Source organism: Megalopta genalis, unplaced genomic scaffold (assembly GCF_051020955.1).
Source record: "Megalopta genalis isolate 19385.01 unplaced genomic scaffold, iyMegGena1_principal scaffold1252, whole genome shotgun sequence".
Taxonomy (NCBI): domain Eukaryota; kingdom Metazoa; phylum Arthropoda; class Insecta; order Hymenoptera; family Halictidae; genus Megalopta; species Megalopta genalis.
Window position 1 is genome coordinate 33,322 of NW_027477321.1, and position 16,219 is coordinate 49,540.

At 33.2% G+C, this 16,219-nt stretch overlaps 1 long non-coding RNA gene across 1 annotated transcript; it reads right to left on the reverse strand.

The window, feature by feature from the left end:
* Positions 1-13,966: 13,966 nt before the first annotated feature.
* LOC143263723 (uncharacterized) lies at positions 13,967-14,799 on the reverse strand. The gene is made up of 3 exons (XR_013037075.1): positions 14,263-14,799; positions 14,114-14,195; positions 13,967-14,016 (listed from the first exon to the last, which is right to left on the reverse strand). It is a non-coding gene; the product is annotated as an uncharacterized LOC143263723 (long non-coding RNA).
* Between the last annotated feature and the right edge of the window lie 1,420 nt (positions 14,800-16,219).

Below are 16,219 nucleotides of genomic sequence, written 5' to 3' on the forward strand. Positions count from 1 at the left end.
GAATTTTCTTTACATGATATTAAGTTGGAAATTGGCCATCTGTAGCAGAGTTGTGCTTTATTCGAATAACTTTTTATCTAGTCAATAATTCACGAATAAATTATTTGCGAGTAGTTTGTTCACGCATAATTCATTCGCGAGTGTAATGTTACTTGTTTTCGCGAATAAAAATAATTTATTTGTAAGCCTTTATGAGGATATTCCACGTGAAATCGGATACCTGCTGGAGTACTATTGAACTACCAAACCGATGAGAATGAAGTTTTAGGTTGTTATAGCAGAGACATAAAAGTAGTTTCAGTGAAAAAATGGATTTTTTACGATTTATTCTGAAATTGTTTTAAACAAATGCTATGTTTATATAGCACGGTACTATTTAGAAAATTTGAAAAAAATAGGGGAAATAGTCCCAAGTTATATATTTAAAATTACTTAATATAAGTATGCGGTAAAACCAACAAGTGTAACTAGCAAAAACGTCGACAAATTCAGTATCTATCGTTTTTGATCATGATCTCCGCTGAAACGAAATTTGCAGAAATTTGAGCACACTGTTTGCTATAGTACTTTATGAGGGAATTAATATAAAACTGACAATATTTTTTGTTTTCGAGGGATCTGCAATTTTCCGATTTTTCCTTGATCCTTTATATTTCTGCGACCACAGTTTGCAACAAAAGAATCTGAAATGATATTTTAACGTGATTTTTTTCAGACTATCAAAAACCGCCGAAGAGGGGAAATGGGCGAAAAAACGCGCGATTTAATTTACCCAGTAACTACCCTCGCGGGCAATCTACAAGGTTTTGCACGACGGGGTTTTTCTTGGTTTTGGTCCAAGAGTACTTTTGATCATCTAATTCGACAAGGTTCTTTTCTAAATAGTTGTTATAAAAACACAGCACTTATTTACTCTTCTTTCGATTATTATTTGTTTACTACTGCTACCAATTGCAGCTTACTTTCTCTCCTACAATACCATAACTTTCTCTCGAACCATCTTTTTGTAAAGTTATAAATATTAGAGTAACTAAGAGTGACAGAATCTACTGCGGCACCCTATTTAATATCGGCGTGGGTAGCGGTGTTATTGGCCTTGAGTTAAGCACTTCTTTGTTGGTATATGGTGAGCGAGTGAAAAAGAAATATGTAAATGTGATAATGAAGGAATCGAAGCACTCCTGTTCCGTTAACGATTTCTGAAGGTGCATTCTTATTTATATAAACATTTTGTTCTTGTTTGCTGATAGCGAATAAAAATTTTATTCTCATTCGAATAAGTCCTTTTTGAATAAATGAATAAAAATTATATTCTTATTAGTTGTTCGTCAATCGAATGTAGTTTGCCCAACTCTGGACCATAGGAAATTTTGCAGTTTATGACATTTCTGCTATCGCTTTAGTGGCTTTGGAATCTGCTGAAAGGGAAATGCCCTTTACGCTAATGATTGTACCCAAATACTTGATCTCAACCCTTATGTGTAAAACACAAAATTCGCGACAGCGTTCGCGAAAACGCATTAACCCCCTTTTCTCCGTGGTTCGGCATTCTCATCGCCGCTGTTTCAGCACGATAAGAAAACGCTGCATAATTAAATTTCAATAAGACGAGAAGACCGCTTAGAAAACGTGTCCAGACTCGTTACAGATGCTGCGGAAGAGAGAGAGAGAGAGAGAGAGAGAGAGAGAGAGAGAGAGTAAGAGAGAAACCGTTGCGATGCATCTACCCCTCCCTCTCACCCCAAAGCATCTCCTACAATGTAAAAATGCAAGCGCGATAAAAAGTGCTGCATAATTAACTTCAATAAGATGAGAAGACCGGAAGATAAGCGACTATCGATAACGCGTACGAAATGCGAAACCGCGAGACTCCCCCCGCCGGGGAGCATGGAAAAAATTTGGGAAACAAAAATATTTCTAGTTTTTGTAGATAATAAGATATTTTAATTTCTTAAAATAAAATTTTTTCAGACACATACAGTTGCCCACAAAAGTGTTCGTACATCAGAACTAAATTTGTTCAATTTAATTTTATTAGTATTTACGTAACGTTCTTTGGGATTGTGTTTACACGTAATAAAAAAACATTTCGTAATAGGAATAAATAAAAATGAACCTTTTTTTTAAGTAAATATAGCATATTTATTATGTCGTATAAATATCGTTGTCACAAAAGTCTTCGTACACTTAATAATAATACGAAATTAGACTATTAATACTTTGTATTAATACTAGTAATACTAGTAATACTAGTAATACTTTTGCTTCAATTACAACTTATAATCGTCGCTGCAATGATTGCACTAAGTTGGAAGCAAATTTCATTGCTTATATCATCCCATTCAGTTTCTAAAACGTTTTTTACCTCTTCCCTGTTTGAGATCAGTGTATGTGTTTTTAATTTTTTGCTCCAATTCTTTTCACACAGATGTTCAATTGGTTTGTGATCCGGAGACTGAAGATGCTATCACATGGAGGATATTATAGATAAGTCATTGTAGTGCTAAATACGATTTGCGTTTAGGATCATTATCTTGGTAGAAATTGTAGTCATTCAAAATTCTAAATTTCTCGACATTAACTTTCAAGTTATCTTTAAGTATATTCAGATACACAAATTTATTCATGATACCATCAATTTTGTACAAGTTGCCCGTCCCCTTTACACTCATGTAACCTCATACCATTACCGATCCACCATTACCTTTTGCACTCGCTCGCAAATTCTTCTTAATAAAGGCATACTAACCACATCCACTCCACTTCTTTTTCTTTCCATCATTGTTAAAAATGTTATATTTACTTTTGTCAGAAAATGTAGTTTTTTCTCAAAGCGACATGGTTTTACCGCCATAATGTTTTGCAAATTGCAATCATTTCTTACGATTAGTTTCACTTAAGAATGGCTTACTTCTTGCGGTATGTGCATAAAATTATTTCTATGTAATGTACCACGTATCGTTTCAGCATACACATCAATTCCATTGAATTCTTGTAATTCTTTTGCAATACTTGTTGCTCTTGTAGTAGGTTTCGCTTTTATTTTTCTTAAAATAAAAGGGCCTAGCCGATTATTATGTTAAAATTGCCCTTAGAGGTTTTTTAATGAGCATTATAACGTTCGATAGCTGACCAAAAAAACCCATCTGTACAAAATTTCAACCATGTAACTTGTCCGTGAGGATAGTTACAGGGTAAATTAGATTTGGGCGCTTTTGTGTCCATTTTCCCCCTTCGGTGACTTTCTAAAATTTTGAGAAAAATGTGGCTCATTTCGAACACCAAGCTGCATATTATAAATATTTTTCAGATTTTTCGGTTGCAAGCTGTGGTTATCAAAAGTGGAAAACCAAAAAAAATCGGAAAATTGAAGATACCTCGGAAACAAAAATTTAATTTCCCTGGTAAGGTACTATCACAAGCAGTGCGCTCAATTTGTCTCAGATTTTGCGTACAGCTGCGACATTGTAAAAAAAAAATTAAAACCGAATTTGCCGACGTTTTTGCTGTGAGGAAGAAAGTTACTACTTGCTGAGTCTACCGCAAGTATAAATTAAGTAATTTTAAACGTTATTGCATTAAAGCAATCAATTTTTTAACCTAGAGAATGCGATATCTTATCCGGGAATTAATATAAAAAAGAACACAATTCTTTGTTTTCGAGAAATCTTTAATTTTCCGATTATTTTTGTCTTTAATTTTTGATAACCACAGATTGCAACCAAAATATTGGAAAAAACTCAATAACGTGCAGTTTGATGTCCAAAATAAGTCACATTTTTCTCAAAATTTTAAAAAATCACCGAAGGGGAAGATGGGCGGAAAAGCACGCAATCTAATTTACCCTGTAACTACCCTCACAGATAAGTTGCAGAGTTAAAATTTTGATTGATTTTTCTTGATCAGCTATCGAACGGTATAATACTCATCGGAAAACCTCTAAGGTAATTTTGACCATCTTAATCGGCTGGGCCTTTTACCTGTTTGTGTTGTTTATAGTGAAAGTCAAAGGAGATGACCCGATTCCAAATCAAATTCCTTCTTTTTGCGTCGTAACATTTATATAGTATTTATCGAAAATGAAAAACTCTATGCTATCTTTAACAAATAAAAATAGCATACATGTGCTGTCATTCCGTCCGAGACTGTAACTGTGACATCTCGGTTTCGAGTTTCATTCAATTCTCCAGTCAGTCGAGTAGAACGGTCGAGGAGTAAACATTGAATACATATTAATTTATCTACAAATACTTGAAAACGCTATCCTATAACGCTATCATATAATTTTCTTTTATTAAATGAAATGTTACAAAAGAGTAACCTACATAAGTAAGTTAATACATTTTTATTCAGAATGATGCGTCGAATCGTGCATAGAAAATGATATGGTTCCAGTAAAAAGAAAATAAAGATGACCTTCGTGTGTCCTTCAAGCGATGACTTAGAAACAAAATAGCGGCACTGGATTAAATCCTCGAAATAGAAAAAGTTTCGTTTGAAACATTTCTTCAAAGAATGTGTTATGAGCCGAGGGCCAGCCAGGTTGGATGGCCGGAGGTTGCATGCAATTGGGATTTTTGATAGGGGTGCGTAGACCAGCCGATGCTTATTTCGGCACGGGTGGCTACCTTTAAGGTAAGGATAGTATTTGGGGAAATTGGTAATAGGCAGCCTCGTAACTTTGTAAGAAAGAGAAATAAAGATATACCTCGAGCGGTAAAGACATATCTTTGTGGGTTATACCAACTACTGCTTCGAAATAGGAAATGGAAATAATTGAACTTGTAACCAAAGAAAACTGGTAAAAGATAATTTATTGCGCGTTTTGGTTTTTTACAAATGTATTTAAGTGTTCGCGGACTCTATCGCACTCTCAGGTTTTCGCATTGAGTCGGCGGGGGCTTCTAATTTGATATATAATTACCTACTAGATTGTTCGAAGGAGAATTAAGACTCGATCTCACTAGAGTTTCCACGTCGACGAATGACTCGAAACTAGCCCGATTTCTGGTCGCGTTTGGGCCCTTTATATAGCCAGATTTTCTCTGGAAAAATGGTAGTGGGGATGTTCCTATGTGGTCCGATTCCAGAAACGTTCGTCGTCGTACCCCTGGAGATACTTGACTCGCGATATACAAATGAACCCCTGGCTGGCTGGCGCCAGCCTGGTGTATGTTTTCAGAAAGAAATATAAAAAATTCATGGGAAGATTCTCCGTACGTTACAAATGAATATGGGACACCCTATAGGTACAAAATACAATAATAAAGAGATACGATTATTCGAGCCAATCGGCTCGTTGTTATAGTTAAATAACTATAAATTAATAATAACTAATATATTAAATAACTATAGTAATTATAAACATATTGTTAAATATATATATTTAAATATTTATGTAATTATGTGGCGTAAAAGTCAAAATTATACTAGTGTTCGAATACTTTCGTTACCCACTACAAATACTCTGGTATAATTTTTTTCGCGAAATATATATCACAGTTTGGTGATTATTATCCACAGAAATATGTAAAAAGAAAAACAGAACATTGAAGTAGTAAAAAAAATTCCGATATTATTTACCACTGGATTCCTCCATTGGTGTTGATTACGCATAGCTTCGGCCCTGTCGTACAGAGAGAAGCGAGCAGCGAAGGACATGGCGGCAAAACGTCGTGTACATGTTGCTGACGAACATTTTCTCGATCTGCACGAAATGTACATCGTTTCGACACTATTACCGGGTCCTTTCTTCTTCAGAAATGGGTAGAGATTTTGTGCAAGACAAACAACTCTTCGTAAAAGTACAAAAATATTGCGCAGAAACTGCGCACGTCGACAATTTTTTAACCTTTGACATTAATTTATTGCTATTTAGGACTGAAAACAATTAATAAATTGCACGCCACTATATTCGGAAAAGCTTCCTCTATCTTTAAACACTGATTAGAACTTTCTAATGTTTTTACTTTTCATGCAATACCCCATTTTTGTCGAAAATTTTAGGTTTTTTCACAGAAACTCGTTTTTTTCAAAAACTGAGGGTGATGGAGCAATTCGGTTCTCGGATCCTTGATCGGGAACTGAAGCTCTACAAAAATTTCATAGTGGCTATAGGAAATCAAAAATCGTGTCTGACAGTGTAATGAAGAGGTGGAGTCTGCGGTTAGTGGCTATTTTAAGGAGCTCGAGGCGTTCTCACTATAAACAGGGTATCGAAGCTATTCAACACCGCTGGGAAAAGTGTAGCCAGCTAAAAGGAGATTGGGTTGAAAAATAAAGATATTTGTTCCCAAATATCTTGTGTTTTCTTTGTTAGATCGGGTACTTCTAGGAGCACCCTCGTATTTATTTCGAGGATGGAGGATCCGACAGAAGAATGAAGAGAAGTGGAAGGTTCCTTCCTTTGAGGAGGTTTTGAGGTTGTCAGGTATAAATTAGTCTTCTGGCCCGGATTCATAGGGTAAAAAGGAGGCACACCCTCGAGTCGGAGGGTGACCCGGAACCAGGTTCTAACATTTTGTTCGCTTCCCATATTTGATTAATAACATGAATATTCCTTAATGCACAACAAAACCACTGTAACTGAATAATCTTAGATGAGTAGGTAAGAGGTTCGTATAATAATTGTCGCTTAATGCACAACAAAACCACTGTAACTGAATAATCTTAGATGAGTAGGTAAGAGGTTCGTATAATAATTGTCGCTATAAACACAATAGTTTAATCGTGTTCTAAAGTCAAAGTATTGCAACCGTCATGGGTTTCCCCTACTGTCCTCATATCGTTGCTACTGTATACTTACTGTATATTGGCGTTCATCCTCAAGGGTTAAAAAAAGTTATCCTGTTTTACAGTGCGCTTAAATTCTTCCTTGAGTTAGTGTATATCTGAAATAATTTGGTTTATATTTTATACATACCTGCTAGTCCGATTTTACCAGCGCAGGGTGATAACTTCGAATATTTTCTTTTTATCCTTATTAAGATCACCGTGCACCATTGCCTAGAAGAACCAATTAAATCAAAATAATCTTTATAGCGTATGTTCATTTGAAAACTTGAAATCTAAATATCTCGAAAATACAGGGTTCCCCGGAAAGAATCATCCGATTTCAAAAATTTATATTTTAAAAAATTACACACAGAAAATTATAATTCAAACACGAATATAATGGAAAAATGTGCGAGTTTTACTTTTTATTATTTTTTTATCAATAGGTGGCACTAGCTGTTTGCTTGTTTTGCTGTATTGTGAAAGAACGTGAAATGGCGTCTATGGAACAAAAGGCTTTTTGTGTTCTCTCATTTGCGAAATGTGAGTCAGTAATCACTGTTCAACGTGAATTTCGCAGGAAATATGAAAGTAACCCACCGACAGCTCAGAGTATTCGCAGATAGTATCATCAGTTCCAGGACACTGGATGCCTGTGCAAAAAAAAAAGTACGGGGCAGCCAGGTGTATCTGAAGAAAATGTTGAAAGAGTGCGAGAGACTTTTTTACGCAGTCCAAGAAAATCCACCATTTCTGCTAGTCGTGAACTTGGAATGCAAGAACTTTCATATCACAATGATATCATACGTGTAACGAAAGGAAGTTATATTGAACACTTGTAAACAAAAACTCACACATTTTCCCGTTATATTCGTGTTTGAATTATAATTTTCTGTGTGTAATTTTCTAAAATATAAATTTTTGAAATCGTTTGATTCTTTCCGGGGAACCCTATATTTTCGGAATGAATACTCAATACAAACGTTACTCGATTTGTAGGGGAATTTGTTTTTTTTTTGTTGATCGCTTTGAAGGATTTTTGGCAGATTACTTTGTTTCTTTAAATGGAAACTTATATTTTTATTTACAGATTTTTATTCCACTCGAATAATGAATAACTTTTTGCATGAAACACTGGACATCAGATTTTATCTTACGCGATAGACTAACAAAGATCTCTATTAATTAATAAATAACATGTCGGCATAAAAATCAATTAACATTAAATTTTGTGACGTATGCCATGTGTTAATATGTTTGTTTTCGTTGAAATTGATTAGAGAAAGACGTTTCGTAAATAATCCACTAGCAAAAGAAATATAAAAAAGTAAAAGTTTTCAAAGTGTTGCCAGTAACGAAAATAAGTTGTAATGTTTACCAACTAATCGAATCTTTTCATCGCCGATTTTAACTATAAATGCATTTAACCTAACTTTGTCACTCATAATTATTCTCATATTTGTAACGTTACAAAAAAATTATTTGTGAAAAAGTTATGGTATTTTAGGTGGGAAAGTAGGCTACAATCTATAGTCGTAGTACAGAAAATAGTAGTCGAAGCAGTCCAGTTAAGTCATAACTGCGAAGTGTACTTGTTATAGGCTAGATCTGGACTCGGAATTAACTAGCACGCAAGTCAGATCGCGAAAGCTAAGCCTCCGGACTCCCGTCGCTCGTTTCGTTCCCCGTGGTCGCCACTTTCGGCACGAAACATCTTAGGCGCGTGTGCCTGTTGCTTTATATGGCTGTGTGTGGCATTCAGGTGTAGGAAGAGGCCTAGCCCTTGTGATTCTCTTGTATGGCCTGGGCCCGATCCTCATTCCGAGTCCTGGACTAGATGCACCAATTATTGTACCTTGTTCGTGGAGTTCACATGTTTTCGCTACTGAGACAACTTCAGCAATTTAATTGACATTTCTTAAGAACCTAAAGGTAAATTTCAAAGATTCTTTTATCGATATAAATTTTTCCATAAAACAAATATCAAATTTTCTTTGAAAATTAGAAAAAAAGAGAAACAAACGTTCTGGAGCCAGCGCGTTACTGTTACTGTGTGCCCACCATCTACAAAGTACAGTTGCTATGCCACAGTTATTGTGGTCTTCCTTGAATATTGTATTTCAATTACTGTACTCCCTCCCAGAATACTGAGCTTCAACAATAATAATTTAACATTTTAAACAATAATAATTTAACATTCTCATTAGAGATGACTGTTATAATAAAACTTCATATGCACATTTCTTCTCTTTAAAAATATAACAGATGATTAGAGTTTCGAGCGAAAAATAGATTCGATTACGGTACACAGTAAATGAATTACGAAAAACAGACGTTAAAAACGAAAATTCAAACAAACAGTCACTGTTTTTCTTTTTCGTAATCTTCATACCTTTCACCAATACAATTAACATTGTGATATCTTGTCTAGAACGATTTATTTCACTGAATATTGATCTTCTTCGTTCCTTCAGTAGTTTCTTAAGCATTTTCGTAAACTTGGCAGAAAATTTCGCGAATTCAGTATTAAAAAATGGAAATAATTTTTGTGATATTTTAAGAATTGTATTTCACATGTTTAATTTTTTAACAAATAATTGTTTAACTGAATTTAAATAAAAAGTTTGCTACGTTTTATTCCATAAATATAAAGTTAATTATGCTTGAAAATAAATAAAAGGCACGGTAATTGGCTATCCCATTATCTTATTTTACAGTACAGTGACTCGCATTAATATTCGGACATCTTTTAAAGCATAATAATTTTATGCAAAAGTAGATGAAATGCGTATGCCAAATTGATATAAACGACACAGTTTAATAATCGTTCACGAACTAATTACAGTACCGTGAACTCCATATTTAAAACAAATTTTCAAATGTCGCAGAGAAGAGCTCATAAGTTATCATTTAATTCGTAGTAAGGGACTCTAACATCAGCTGCCATTGTCTTTATAAAAGACAATGAATAGGTATTTTTATATTTTTCGTTAATATATTATATATTATATATTTAAGAAGAACTACACGAAGAATAGTTATTGGCAATAATTACACTACCAATTACATATTGAATTTGTAATGCATTTTTTTGTGAAGAACAATGAAATAATATTACATGATACTACGATATAATGGCACCATTTTTATTAGAATCGAATAATCTATAATTGAGAATATACATTCTTACAATCGATCAGACGTTATTACAAATAAAAATGAATTTTTTTAAATTTTTGTTTAGTCAGCTTCAAATTATTTTAATTGTCTTTTATATGAATTTCTTAACGTCTGTTTATTTTGCCTGTACAAGTGTCTGTAACAAAAAAGTAAAATCATTTCTTTTCTCAAATAATTCGTTTTTGAGAAGATTATTGTATTCCAAAGAGGAACAATTACGATTCCGATCTTGTATTGGTTGATCCGGGATTGAATTGGTTGATCTTGTATTGGTAGATAGGGAAACATTTAATGGGAATTTACAATTAAATGCAAGTAAAATCGTCAGGCTGCTTCTCAATGGTGTCTGTAACGATAATGTTGATAACAATAACCGACTGACGTACCCTCCACCTTGCTGTCTAGGTAGTACTGCAAATTCGTAATAATCAGAAATCGTTAGGAACCGAGGAACAGTTGCGACAAAGAAAAGTTCGATTAGATTGCGAAAAATTAATTAGTACAATACTGAATTAATGCTAGAACTACTGAGCCTAGATAGGACTAACATATATTGTTTCATAACAATGATAAGAATTAATTTATTCAAAATTCGTACGAGCTTTATTATACTATATGCTTGAATGAATAAAAGTTTATAAAAAAATGTCACACTTGTTTTATGTGATTAATAAATATAATTAGATTATGATTTTATATAGAACGTTTTAGTTTATAATTTCGGTCACTGTAACAGTCAAAATCAGATACAAGTCATTTTGACCCGTTGCAAAAGTTCGATTATTGAATTGCAGTAACGAATTACACAAAATAATGTATTTTATTTGTTTATTTACTGCCGGATCAATCAACATAAACGGAAGAAACATCGTGTAAACGACTAAATTATTGATGGTCACGGTTGACTGTCGTGGTGATGGAAGTGCAGTGAATTCTCTCTAATTTACTTTCAGCTTGTAAACAAAAATGGACAATTCAGAAAGAGGAAACACGGTTATTCGGGCCTCGTGACTCATTTTCACAATTGCCGATTGTCAACAATTATAAATACGAGATGCAAGGTCGAATAAATGTACCTCCTCTTTACAAATTATACATTTTTATTTATAAGCTGAAGAACAATTAGAGAGAATTTGCTGTAAAGTTGAAAATAAACAAACGATTCCTTCAAAACGTCTCTGCCGAAGATAAAACAAACTATATCTCAGATACGTTGCATATTTAGTACCAAATCCGCTAAGTAACAGAATTGGGTATTATGCGAATTGTTTCGATTAAATATGTATCTAAAATAATTATTCGAATGAATTATTTTCAGTCGAATATCTTATTCGAATAACAATTATTAATAATTAATAACAATTTTCAAATAACAATTATTCGATTAACATTACTCTAAACAAATTATTCTATCTATTCGGATATTTCTTTATTTTATATTCGAATAAATGACTCGAGTAGAGATTGTAAAATTATTCGAATAGTAATGGGTATAATTTGCATCCAAGAAAGAACTTAATCAACACACAATAATTTTTGTACAACTTGATCATTTTTCGAATTAATTCCTGTACAAATAAATTATTATTCGAATAACAACTTATCCAAATGAATTTTGAATCAAATTCGGATAAATTGTTATCCAGATAAATTTTTATTTGTTGAATGAAGTTGTATTCGCTGGTCTCTATCTCTCATTCATCATCCGAATAAAATATTGTTCAACTCTGATTAGTAATGTAATGATTATTTCATCCATTTCTCGGTTTGTTAACAATACGTGGAAAACTTTGTCTAGTTAAAAGTGCACCCCTATATTGTCAATTTTTCGTCAACACGATTCTTTAGCTTATTTTAATTCGAATGTACCTCGGAATCCAGGTCCCAAACTTTGATCTTACAACCATTCAACGTAGCAGGCACTGCAACAAAAATCGGAACATCTTGTTGCTGGGAATTGGCTCAACTTCGATATACAGCGGCTAAAAGAAGTATTTGCACATCATTCTTAAAACGGAATAACTTTTTTGTAATTGGGCTAAGCGACCTAAATTTTTTTATGGATATTAGAGGGATTAGTTTACTAGACAATAACTAAAAAAATATTTTCAAAAATAGCAATTTGTTGGCCTGATAAAATAAATAGAATATGCTGTTTGTCTTACTTTTTCATGTGTGCCCATAACGAAAATTTAAAAAGCGCATTTCGTAGATTTCGGTAACCTATTTGCATATTGAAAATTTCATTGAAATTAAAAATCGTAATAGTTTTGTCCCGATTTTTGACATTTTCGACCAATAACTGTCAGAATTCTGTAGTTTTTAAAATCTTTCAATGCTTGTAACTAGACTCTGCTTTAATCAATTTCGATTCAGCATGCAAATAAGTTACCGAGATCTACACAATGAATTTCTTAAATTTTGGTCATGGGCTTAGATAAAATAGTTTAAGGACCAGCAGTTTCTTTTATCATGCCAACAAATTGCAATTTTTTGAAATAATTTTTTAATTGCTTGACCCAATTACAACGTTATTCCTTTTTAAAAGGTGTGCGAATACTTGTTTTACGCACTGTACATACAGGATCTTCCATTTAAACGTTTCCATCTAAATTGACTAGTATCAAGAGACGAATACGATGCAAAACAAAGATTTTTTGCAGGTAATTTTTTTCGGAGTATTCAAGGTTGTCGATTTCAAAAATCATTAAGAATATTATAATTACCATTGGCGATGTTTGGCACACTTATCTTTCGGAATTCGTTACTAAGTTGTTCATTTTATTAATGCTTTTACAAAATCTGTAGAATATATTGACTAAAGTACAGACATTAAGGTATACTTAATGATTTCTCGATTAGAAATGAATTTTTACCGAAATAATTGTTAAAATCCGTCCTACCTCTCTGCAACCGAAGCGCATGATACCTCTTAACCCGTAAACCAACAAATCGCAGACTATTTCATACTTCCTTCTCGACAAACCTCGACTACGTGTTCGATTCGCGGAAGATATTTCTCTTTTAACATTAGATGAGCATTTCTAAGGATCCAATCGTACAGCACCTCGTTGTGTCTCATCTAAAAGAAAATAAGTAATTTTGTATCAATTATGATACGCATAGAATTTTGCAACTTGTCCTGAAATTTATACAAAAGTGCAATTTATACAACTATTAAATTGTATTAATTACTTAAAGATAAAAACTGAACGTTATCACTAAAAAATTTTGAGCACCCTCTTATATTAAAGCTACAATTTTTATATTTAATTACATGTTGACTTGATCACTATAACCGACTATTATTGATAAGGCAGCGCCTGATCCAGTGTAAATCGTTAATAAAAGATATTTTTTGTTTTCTAGATTAGTATTTCAACCTGTTTTTGAAACTTCTTCTATAAGTAAAAAATAAATGTAATGTGTGTGCTATTAGAATTAAGCTCGACTACATAGTTTACCTGGCGAAGAATCAGAAATTAATTTCACGCATGCTGTTATTTAAGGCAGAAACTAGATTATGGATTCATGAAATTATGACTAAAGTAAGTAGATCAATAGCAAAACAGCAAAATCACTGTATGAAGTTCAAAATACTGTTGCATTATTTGCGGCTAATTAACGCAGGTTTCTGTATGTTGCGATTCGTGCACGTTATTTATACTTTGCATAATAGTTCACAGTCGAGTCATAATTAAACAAGTAAATATTTACATAAATTAATACTTTGTCATGGAGCAAACTATTAAGCATAAATGTAGAATTCTTTTCCTCGATCTACATCATTTTAATCTAAAATTAAAATTGTCTCGTTCTAAAAGATACTATTAGGAACGAAGAAATGCTAATAATTGTAGCTGTGAAAGAAATCGTAGTGCAAGGAGTTAATAAATTAATCATGAATCTTAAATCTTGACAGTTGAAAAAGAAACTTCGTGTCATCAATATACATACAGAAAATATTGCTTACGGTCTTCGTCGAGGTTAGTATGCACTTTATGAAACACAGCAATCTCTCGTTCCTCGGGAACTCGCCTTTCTGTAGTCCGTCCAATAGTTCTGCACGATAAAATCGATGAAAATAATGTCGCGGTGTTTCAACGGAGTAAGAATGAGTTATACAGACGAATATCCGATTTACTTCAGTTAATTATACCTTCGGTTACATTTGTCTTCTTCTGACAGGGCTTCTTGAGATGCATAGCAGTATTCTTGGCCTCTTCTAAGGTAATTTTTTTCTACGAATAGAAACGGAGTCACTTCCTCGCGCAATTCGCGAATACGGAATGATCGATATCAACTCACCCTTTCGGCTACCCAAATGATCGCAAGCATGAATAGAAATCCTATCGCGAAACGATGCTTAGGTTCCTCATTTTGAACTGTTGCAGCTCCGCCTGATTATAAATCTAGGCTACTTCTGCAGCCGCCTCCCTCTGCAAACAGATACCTACAACCCTGCTTGCGTCGACCTCTTCACCAAAACAATATATTAAACACTATCTCCAAAAGTATGGAACAACAGTCTTATGTTTAAGCTAACTCCTGCAGACACATAGCCAAATGCTTATCGCATTTTATCCGCTACAGATCGTATTAAATTGTAAAGGAAATCTGTTAGCTATACATTCTTCCTACTATTATTCACTTTGTGAAACAAAACTTTTGGAAAGTTTTATCATTTTTCCAAATTGATATGTCACTTAATTTTTGCGGTGCACAAAAGAGGATCGCAAAGACAGTATACGAAGTGTTCAACTACATGCACGAATTTTCTTAAGAGACAATTCTATCAGCCGATCTAACATGAAAATCATGTTCAACACTATTTTAAACGATATTTTGTACTATAAAATAACTAGGTTAAATAGAAAACAGTGAAGACATTAGATGAATTGAAGAATGTTTTTCTAATGTGTGCAACTTATTAAAATGGTGAAAAGAGGGAAACATTTTTGTTAGGCTTAAAGTTCTTGTAATTAGCTTAGTCAATATTTATTTTGCACAAAAATCGGCAATCTAGTGATGACTGTTGCGAAAGTCAAGAAGTGATCACATAGAAAACCTCGAAAAATAATTATTATAAGATGTCCTTTAACTCCTTTGGTAAAAATACTGTTAAATAGAGATTATTTTGAAAGGTGTTATTTATACCTTCGATAGAAATAGGGTTAATGCTAAGACACTATTCATGGATCAGAGAACTTCTTATTAATTCAAGAATAAAGCTGTTATTGTTACTCACCTTTAAGGTGTTACTCGCCGCGGGTTGTATATTGATAGCTTTTCAGACAGAATAACTTTTTTAAAATTAATCTAAATGACTCGAATTTTTTTAAATGATAGAGGGACTAATCTACGACACAATGGCCGTAATACCTTTCTTTAACTTTGTTATTACTTGGAATGTCATGGTTTTCTCTCTCAGCTTTTAACGAAAATTTATAAAATACGTTTTGATTTTGATATATGAGCTATAAACAATTAAATATCACGGAAATTATAGTTTTGTCTCCATTTTTGACACTTTTAACCAATACCCGTTAGAAATCTGCAGTTTTTTAAAATCTTTCAACACTCGCGGCTTGACTCTGCGTTAACTGTTTTCGATGAAGCTTTCAGTTTGCAAACAAGTTACCGAGATCTATAAAATACATTATTCAAATTTTCGTTATAGGCTCAGATAAAAAAGTTAAAGACACCAGTTTTTTCATTTTTTGTTATTATTCCAAGTAATAGCAAAATTAAAAAAAGGTATTACACAGCCATTGTCTAGTAGACTAGTCCCTCTGACATCTAAAAAAATTCAAGTCATTTGGACCAATTTTGGAAAAGTTATTTCATTTGAAATGCTCTCCACATACTTTACGCGGTGAGTGTATTTCACACACATAGTCGACGTATATGATAGCCAAGATTTCAACGATGGATGAATTAATTTCGATAAAAACTTTTATCGTTTTAGAAAGCATTCACAATTGATCAACGATCTATTATCTGGAGGTATGAGGTGCGTTCTAGTCAATGAAACAATGAAGTCTAATGCATATCAGACTGAACACTATCCGGGGTAGTTTGCCCGACGAATACAAAAACTACTTACAGTAAGGAGCATAACTGAACCAACAACCACAAGCTTTACATAAATCATTATTTATTGCTAGGAATATACAAGAATAACGAAAAATAAACATTACAGTTATTTTCAGCACTGTTAGGAGTAACATAAGAAATTTTTGCAATAATTAATGTCTTGTTATTT